This window comes from Hordeum vulgare, chromosome 2H (genome assembly GCF_904849725.1).
Source record: "Hordeum vulgare subsp. vulgare chromosome 2H, MorexV3_pseudomolecules_assembly, whole genome shotgun sequence".
NCBI lineage: Eukaryota > Viridiplantae > Streptophyta > Magnoliopsida > Poales > Poaceae > Hordeum > Hordeum vulgare.
In genome coordinates, this window is record NC_058519.1 from 170,173,458 (window position 1) to 170,183,775 (window position 10,318).

The following is a 10,318-nucleotide window of genomic DNA, read 5'->3' on the forward strand; positions in this document are numbered from 1 at the left end:
TTATTTTGGACTATATAAAAAATACTAAGCGAATGAGATACCTCAGGGGACCTCTGGCCGCGCCCTGCAGGCTTGTGGCCCCCCTAGCAGGCCTCCGACTCCCATCTTCTTGTATATGCAGGGTTTTGACCTAGAAAAAATCATAATACATATTTTGGGATGAAGCGCCGCCGTCTCGAGGCAGAACTTGGGCAGAACCAATCTAGAGCTCCGACGGAGCTATTTCGTCGGGGAAACTTCCCTCCCGGAGGGGGAAATCGAAGCCATCGTCATCACCAACGATCCTCTCATCAAGAGGGGGTCAATCTCCATCAACATCTTCATTAGCACCATCTCCTCTCCAAACCCTAGTTCATCTCTTGTATCCGATCTTTGTCTCAAACCTCAAATTGGTACTTGTGGGTTGCTAGTAGTGTTGATTACTCCTTGTAGTTGATGCTAGTTGGTTTACTTGGTGGAGGATTATATGTTCAGATCCTTAATTAATATAAATACTCCTATGATTAGGAACATGAATATCCTTTGTGAGTAGTTACATTTTTTTCCCGAGACATGGGATAAGTCTTGTTATAAGTAGTCATGTGAATTTGGTATTCGTTCGATATTTTAATGAGATGTATGTTGTCTCTCCTCTAGTGGTATCATGTGAGCATCGACTAGATGAAACTTCACCATTACTTGGGCCTAGAGGAAGGCATTGGGAAGTAATAAGTAGACGATGGGTTTTGCTAGAGTGACACAAGCTTAAACCCTAGTTTATACGTTGCTTCGTAAGGGCCTGATTTGGATCCATATGTTTCATGCTATGGTTAGATTTATCTTAATTCTTCTTTAGTAATTGTGGATGCTTGTGAGAGAGGTTAATAATAAGTGGGAGGTTTGTCCAGGTAAGGGCAGCACCCAAGCGCAGGTCCACCCACATATCAAATTATCAAAGTAACGAACGTGAATCACATGAGCATGATGATAGCTAGCTTGAAACTAATTCCCATGTGTCCTCGGGAGCACTTTGCTTTAGATCAGAGTTTGTCCAGGCTTGTCCTTTGCTACAAAAAGGATTGGGACACCTTGATGCACCTTTATTACACTTGTTACTTGCTACCCGTTACAAATACCTTATGACAAAACTATCTGTCACCGACAATTTCAGTGCTTGGAGAGAATACCTTACTCAGAACTTCTTGCCATTTCGAGCTTCTCCTCGTTGGGTTCGACACTGTTACTTATTGAAAGGACTACGATAGATCCCCTAAACTTTTGGGTCATCAAGAATCTTTTCTGGCGTCGTTGCTGGGGAGTGAAGCGCCTTTTGTGAGTGGAACTTGGTAAGGAAAAATTTATATACTATGCTGAAATTTACTATCACTTGTCACTATGGAAACTAATCCTTTGAGGAGCTTGTTTGGGGTATCTTTACCCCAACCGGAAGTGCAAAGAAATTCTCCTCAACCTGCTCCACCTACTGAAAATATTTACTATGAAATTCCTTCGAGTATGATAGAAAAACTGCTAGCTAATCCTTATGCAGGAGATGGACCACTACATCCTGATGTGCATCTAATACATGTGGATGAGGTTTGTGGATTATTTAAGCTTGCAGGTCCGCCCGAGGTTGAAGTCAAGAAGAAGTCTTTCCTTTATCCTTGAAGGAAAAGGCATTGACATGGTATAGGCTATGTGATGATATTGGATCATGGAACTACAACCGATTGAAATTGGAATTTCATCATAAGTTTTATCCTATGCATCTCGTTCACCGTGATCGGAATTATATTTATAATTTTTGTCCTTATGAAGGAGAAAGAATCTCTCAATCTTGGGGGAGGTGTAACGCCCCGGACACACCCGCCGGTGGTGTTACTCCTGGCGGGATCTAGACTGGCCCCACATATCAATACTAGTCTTTTCTGCGCACTTTTTCCTCACTCATGCGCACCTGGGATCAACTTCCCGGTCGGTCACCCATCTTAGAGCTACTCCAAGCCGAGCATGCTTAACCTGTGAGTTCTGTTTGAATGGGCTCCCAGAAAAAAAAAATCGTAATTGATATGAGTAGTCTATCATCCCTAATAAGCCAGACTATCACATACACCACCACTCAGAGGAACCGACGTCCTTGTCGGGCCACAAGACTGTTCTCTCTTGGTACAAACGTATGTGCATCCAGTCCAGTACATGAACCATGCCGTGTGCCACGACGGGTCACAAACGTCATGAACAACATGACCGCACACCTGTCCGCAAACATCCGTGTAACCGCGAGGGTCGGCTCTGATACCAAACTTGTAACGCTCCGGACACACCCGCGGGTGGTGTTACTCCTGGTGGGATCTAGCCTGGCCCCACATATCAATACTAGTCTTTTCTGCGCACTTTGTCCTCACTCATGCGCACCCGGGATCAACTTCTCGGTCGGTCACTCATCCTAGAACTACTCCAAGCCGAGCACACTTAACCTGTGAGTTCTGTTTGAATGGGCTCCCGAAAAAGAAGGAATTCCTTATTGATATGAGTAGTCTATCATCCCTAATAAGCCAGGCTATCACAGGAGGCTTAAGTCAATGTTACGTTCATGCCCCAATCGTGAGCTCCTGAGAGAAATTATTATTCAGAATTTTTATGCGTGTCTCTCTCGTAATGATCAATCCATGCTCGATACTTCTTGTGTTGGTTCCTTTATAAAGAAAGATGTTGAATTCAAATGGGACTTATTGGAAAGAATTAAAGCAACTCTGAAGATTGGAAACTCAACGAAGGTAATGAGTTAGGTATAAACCTAAAATTTGATTGTGTGAAATCCTTTATCTCCCCTAATAATAAAGCGTGAAGCGCTTCTGTCGTACGTCGTCGGCTTTTTTGCAAAAGGCCCCTCTATTTTTTGAAAATCAACCCACGGTCCTTTTGTAAGTTAATAACGTTTCAGTTTTTCACAAAATCCCCCACATTAGTTAGAACGCACACACCGCTCGTCCCCTGCCTTCCAATCCGCATCTTCATTTTCACCTCCAGCGCACCGCCACCTCTTGCCGCGCCCGTCCCGCCTCATCGCGCTGCCGGCCCACCGATGTGCGGTCACTATGAGGCAAGGTAGAGGAGGGGCGGCTCGCGGGCACGAGTAGGCGGGGTCGAGGATGCGCACGTGGCGTCGGCCTGCAGCTTGAGGCAAGGAGGCGAGGGAGCTCGGAGAGCTCTGGCGTGGCCTTGTATCCGGCGACACGAAGACGAGGGGCCGACGTGCGGGCGTGAGGAGACGGGGTCGAGGAGGTCCAGGAGGACGCCCGGGGGCTTGGCGAGGGCGGCGGCTACTTCCTGCCATGCCACACCCCGCCCCTCCTCACCAAACCACGCGTCGCCGACCCACCCCCCATGCTGCCGAAGCGCCACGCGGGGCGCACTAAGCTTCGGGAGACCCGGCACCTGGTGTACCGTAGCTTGCGGCGCAGGGTCAACGCGGACGGTGGGTCTGCGAGGTGTGCGTCCCCGGCAAGCGCGGCGCTCGGCTCTGGCTCGGGTCGTACCTCACCGTCGAGGCCGCCTCCTGTGCCAACGAGGCCGCCATGCTCGGGCTCAGTGGCCGCTCCGCCAGGTGCCACAACTTCGTGGACTCCGCGTGGCTGCTCGTCGTGCTCTCCGCGCTCTCCGACCACGCCGACGTCCGGCGCGCGGCCCTCCAGGCCGTAGCGAGTTTCCAGCGACGGGAGGCTGCCGATGGCCTGATAACCAGGACCGTCGCCGAGGAGGCCCCATCTATTGCTCCTGCACAATTGTCGTCCGAGTCGAACAATGCTGATTCAGCACAGACGTGGGAAGCTTCCGCCGATGGTGAGTTCAAGTTGCCGGCCGCGACGGACAACGATATGTTCAGGCTTGACATATTCTCTGAAATGGACCTAGGCTCGTACTATGTGAGCCTCGCGGAGGCGCTGCTCATGGACCCGCCGTTGACGGCCACCATCATAGACACGTACCGGGACAACAGCGATGGCGGAGCTGAGGTCCCGCTCTGGAGCTACTAGCGGTTCCCGAGCTGATTCTGCTCAGTTTTGACTCTGTGCCTATTTTCGCTTTGCAAAGGTTTTCCTTTTATGGGAGGAGACTGTAGGAAACATATTGAGGCTGTTTTTCTAATCCATCACTCAATTAAGAAACTGTTTTATGCGACTAATTTCTTCCCTTCATGGAACGTGCATGCGGTTTAATGATGTAAAGAGGAACACGAAAGTGACAAAATCAAAACAAAAACTGATAATCGATTGGTTGAGACGGCTTGCGAAGGGTGCCAGAAAAAGGAAATATACCTTCATGGCTTCACGTGCCATGACCTTAACAGACTAAACAGTGTCGAGATCCTACAAATTTATATATGTTTGAAAGGAAAGCATTTCCACAGCCACATGAGAAAGAGCCGACGGGGATGGCCACTGTCAGAAATCCAAAAAAGGAGAGGAAAAAGACACGGAAGGTGCTGGGACGCCTAATGAGTACGAGACGGCCGTCGGTACTAGAGCGAAGGCGGCCTCGAGCACACAGCCAGAGCCATCTCCTCACGGGCCATCGTGGGATTTCTGGGTGGCGCACGGGATACGGGGGAGCGGCATCCCGATGGCGCAGTGTGTAGCATGTGCCATGTGGCTGATGGAGCGCCGGAGGAGCTTGGGGAGGATCCGTAGATGTGTACAGATTGGGGCGGGTGTGGGCGCAGGCGGCCAGCGACAGCGTGCCTCAGGGGTCGTGAATCTGGGTCGGGATGTGGTGAGAGCCGAGCCGTTTGGAAAAGAACGAACTACGGTCAAGATGGATGACTGCGATCGACGAGTCCGTATACGGACGAGCGCTAGCGAGGCGGCTAGATGTTCCGATGTGGCTGCTGCTAGATGTCGGTCTCTTCTTCTTTATTGTTGAGTAGAGCTAGATGTCGATCTCTGTTAGCATACTTCTCTTCTATTTAAACTACCATATCTTAATCTTAATTATGATACATTAGTAGTTACAGTACTTAAATTATGTGTAACTGAAATAATGAAAATATTTGTTTGGGAAAATATATTGGAAAGAAATATTGTTTCCTCATGTCGGAGGAGTGGATGTATCTATATGTATTTTAGTTCTTGATACATCATTTTTTATCCGTTTTTTCCATAAATATTTTCGAACGGAGGGAGTATTTCTTAAGAGAAAAGATATTTGCGACTCAACTATGGACTACCTCTTCATCAATATATTCCTCAAGTGTAGATATTTCTGATGCCGTTGGTGAGATAAAGAGGAGGGAGGAACGAAGAGTTGAGATAGTACGACAACAGTTCATCTAGCTCGAACTGGTTTGGAGGAGGAGTTGTGTTCTATTTCATCCCGCACACCGGCTAGGGAGGGAGAGGGAGAAGCATATGGTCTTGGCTACGCCGACCATGTCCTCGGTCCTTCCGTGCACCACTTCCATGCATGTGGCTACTGCCCTCCATCATATCATCTCCCCCGTACATTTGCATGTCTTGTTCCTGATCATGGTCAAGTCTTGATGATGGTGTTAAGGAAACTAACCGTGTTGGTGCAGTCGGTGTGCTCCTATCGCTGGCGTTAGCATATCAACAAAAAAGCACCAAGTATTGTAAACTCTTTACAATCTAATGGATCGTCTTATCTTTGAAGTAGTCAAGTATAAAGTTATGAATCCATGATAAAACGAGGAAGAATCTAACATATTGAGTGACATAGATTAGTATTTCACCATGAGAGATAAACTCTCGAATATCATGCAAACCATGGAATTTATTTCATACCCTTAGCAATGCAGAAAAACGTTTACTTTTATAGAAAATAAATAATTTTCACGTTTGATCATATTCCAATGTTTACTAAAACTGGATATAAAAATGATGTATAATGACACATATATCCATTTTTCGTCCGGTGCAACGCACGGGCATGTGTACTAGTAGAAACCAATGCTTTCCGTGATTTTAGTACTAAATATGGACTTGAATCTGAGGTAGTAGTTTCTTTCTGTGAATCTTTTGCTACCCATGTTGATCTCCCTAGGGAGAAGTGCTTTAAATATCATCCTCCCATTGAAGTTAAAGTCGTTGAACCTATTAGAGTTGAATAGGAAACTATTATTTATGATGTTGATCCTATTATTCCCACTACTTACATTGAGAAACCACCTTTTCCCGTTAGAATAAAGGATCATGCTAAAGCTTCAACTGTGGTTCGTAAGAGTTGTGCTAGAACACCTATACCACCTGAACAAAATAAAGTTGAACCTAGTATTGCTATTGTTAAACATCTCTTGGTTGATAATATTGATGGGCATGTAATTCACTTTTGTGATGAAGCTGCTAGAATTGCTAAACCTAACACTAAAGGTAAACACAAACCTATTGTTGGCATGCCTATTGTTTGTGTTAAAATAGGACATCATTGTTATCATGGCTTATGTGATATGGGTGCTAGTGTAAGTGTGATTCCCTTTACCTTATACAAAGAAATTATGAATGACATTGCACCAGCTGAATTAGAGGGAATTGATGTTACCATCAAGCTTGCTAATAGAGATACTATTGTACCAATAGGGATTGTTAGAGATGTTGAAGTCTTGTGTGGGAAAATAAAATATCCTACTGATTTTCTTGTTCTTGGTTCCCCACAAGATGATTTTTGTCCCATTTTATTTGGTGGACTCTCATTGGGTACTGTTAATGCTAGGATTGATTGTGAGAAAGAAATTGTTACCGTAAGCTTCGGGGATGTGTCTCATGAGTTCAATTTCTCTAAAATTCGTAGACAACGCCATGACAAAGAATTGCCTAGTAAAGATGAAATTATTGGTCTAGGTTCTATCGATGTTCCTCCTACTGATCCTTTAGAATAATATTTGCTGGACCATGAAAATGATATGCATATGAATGAAAGGGATGAAATAGATAAGATTTTCTTTGATCAGCATCCTATTTTGAAACACAATTTGCCTATTGAAATACTTGTGGATCCTCCTCCACCCAAGGGTGATCCCGTGTTTGAGCTTAAACAATTACCTAATACTCTGAAGTATGCTTATCTTGATGAAAAGGAGATATATCATGTTATTATTAGAGCTAACCTTTCAGCGCATGAAGAAAACAGATTATTGTAAACTTTGAGGAAGCACCGTGCTGCTATCGGATATACTCTTGATGATCTTAAAGGTTTAGTCCCACTCTATGCCAGCACAAAATCAATATGGAGCCTAATGCTAAACCAGTCGTTGATCATCAACGACGGTTAAATCCTAAAATGAAGGAAGTGGTAAGAAATGAAATGCTAAAACTTCTCGAAGCAGGTATAATTTATCCTATTGATGATAGTAGATGGGTTAGTCAAGTTCATTGTGTCCCTAAAAAGGGAGGTATTACTGTTGTTCCTAATGATAAAACTGAATTGATCCCGCAAAGATTTATCACAGGGTATAGAATGGTAATTGATCTTAGGAAATTAAACAAAGCAACGAGGAAAGATCATTACCCTTTAACCTTTATTGATCAAATGCTAGAAAGACTATCCAAACATACACATTTTTTCTTTCTAGATGGTTATTCTGGTTTCTCTCAAATACCTGTATCAAAAGATGATCAAGAGAAAACCACTTTTACTTGCCCTTTCGGCACCTTTGCTTATAGACGTATGCCTTTTGGTTTATGCAATGCACCTGCTACCTTTCAAAGATGCATGATGGCTATATTCTCTGAATTTTGTGAAAAGATTGTTGAAGTCTTCATGGATAATTTCTCCATTTACGGAACTTCTTTTGATGATTGCTTGAGCAACCTTGATCGAGTTTTGTAGAGATGTGAAGAAACTAATCTTGTCTTGAATTGGGAGAAGTGCCACTTTATGGTTAATGAAGTCATTGTCTTGGGACACAAGATCTCCGAAAGAGGTATTGAAGTTGATAAAGCTAAAGTTGATGCTATTTAAAAATGCCATGTCCAACAAATATTAAAGTTATAAGAAGTTTCCTTGGTCATGTTGGTTTTTATATGAGGTTTATTGAAGACTTCTCTAAAATTTCTAAGCCTCTCACTAATCTTTTACAAAAAGATGTTCCATTTGTTTTTTGTGATGATTATGTAGAAGCTTTTGAAATTCTTAAGATAGCCTTGATCACTACACCTCTTGTTCAACCACCTGATTGGAACCTACCCTTTGAAATCATGTGTGATGCTAGTGATTATGTTGTTGGTGTTGTTCTAGGGAAAAGAGTTGATAGGAAATTAAATGTTATCCATTGTGCTAGCAAAACACTAGACAATGCTCAAAGAAATCACACTACCACTGAAATGAAATTTTTAGCAGTCCTGTTTGCTTGTGATAAGTTTAGACCTTATATTATTGATTCCAAAGTAACTGTTCACACTAACCACGCTGCTATTAAGTACCTTATGGAAAAGAAACATGCTAAATCTAGACTTATTAGATGGGTTCTTTTGCTACAAGAATTTGATCTGCATATTATTGATAGAAAGGTTGATGATAACCCCGTAGCAGATAACCTCTCTAGACTAGAGAATGTTCTTGATGACTAACAACCAATTGATGATAGCTTTCCTGATAAACTATTAGCTGTCATAAATGCTTCATGCAATGCTCCTTGGTATGCTTATTATGCTAATAACATTGTTGCTAAATTCATACCGCCTAGCTTCACATACAAACAAAAGAAGAAAAAATTCTTCTATGACTTAAGACATTACTTTTGGGACGATCCACACCTTTATAAAGGAGTAGATGGTATCATTAGACGTCGTGTACCTGAGCATCAATATGGACATATCCTATACAAGTGTCACTCCTAGGCCTACGGAGGACACCACACTGGAGATAGAACTGCACACAAGGTATTATTATCTGCTTTCTATTGGCCTACTCTCTTCAAGGATGCTCGTAGGTTTGTCTTATCTTGCGATGAATGTCAAAGAATTGGTAATATTAGTAGACGTCCGGAAATGCCTATGAATTACTCTCTTGTTATTGAACCATTTGATGTTTGGGTTTTTTATTATATGTGACCTTTTCCAAAGTCTAATGGGTATACTCACATTCTAGTTGTTGTTGATTATGTTACTAAGTGGGTAGAAGCTATGCGAACTAGTAGTGCTCATCATAACACCTCTATTAAAATGCTCAAAGAAGTTATGTTCCCTAGATTTAGAGTCCCTAGATATTTAATGACTCATGGTGGTTCACACTTTATTCATGGTGCTTTCCGTAAATTGCTTGCCAAGTATGATGTTAATCGTAGAATTGCATCTCCTTATTATCATCGGTCTAGCGATCAAGTAGAATTGAGCAATAGAGAAATTAAATTGATCTTGCAAAAGACCAGTAATAGACCTAGAAATAATTGGTCTAAGAAACTCGGTGATGCATTATGGGCTTATAGAACCGCTTACAAAAATCCTATGGGTATGTCTCCGTATAAAATGGTTTATGGTAAAGCATGTCACTTACCTCTAGAGCTAGAACATAAAGCTTATTGGGAAATTAAAGAGCTTAACTATGATTTTAAACTTACTAGTGAGAAGAGGTTATTTGACATTAGCTCCCTCGATGAATGGAGAACCGAGGCCTATGAAAATGCCAAGTTGTTTAAAGAAAAGGTTAAGAGATGGCATGATAGAAGGATACAAAAGCGTGAATTCAATGTAGGTGATCATGTCTTGCTATACAACTCTCGTTTAAGATTTTTTGCAGGAAAACTTCTCTATACATGGGAGGGACCGTACATTATCGAACAAGTATATCGCTCCGGTGCTATCAAGATCAACAACGCCGAAGGTACAAATCCAAAGGTGGTAAATGGGCAAAGAATCAAACATTATATCTCAAGTACTCCCATTAATGTTGAAACCAATATTATCAATACCATAACCCCGGAGGAGTACATTAGGGAGACTTATCAACACGTTTCAGACTCTGAAAAGGAATAGGTATGTGGTACTGTAAGCAAACCGACTCCAAAATTTCTCCAATGGCAATTTTTATTGGTTTTGGAATATTTTAAAATTTTGGAAAATTTAAAGTAGTCCAAAGAGTGCACGAGGAGGCAAGAATCCAGGGGGCGCGGCCTACCGCCCGGGCCGCGCTCTGCAGGCTTGTAGCCGCCCCATGTACCCATCGGGCTGTGTTTTCTTGTGGAATACTCCTTCGGGTCGGTAAAAATTCATTATATAATCTCCCGAAGGTTTTGATCTTCGTACCACGATAATCTCTCCTGTTTTCATTTCGAGCTGTTTCTGCCACTAACTTAGATCAACATGACTTCTCCAAGTGCTTCGAAGGA

General features: G+C 42.9%; 1 pseudogene; it reads left to right on the forward strand.

Moving 5' to 3' along the window:
* Nucleotides 1–311: 311 nt before the first annotated feature.
* On the forward strand, nt 312–4,016 carry LOC123429861 (annotated as a pseudogene).
* The last annotated feature ends 6,302 nt before the right edge of the window (nt 4,017–10,318 follow it).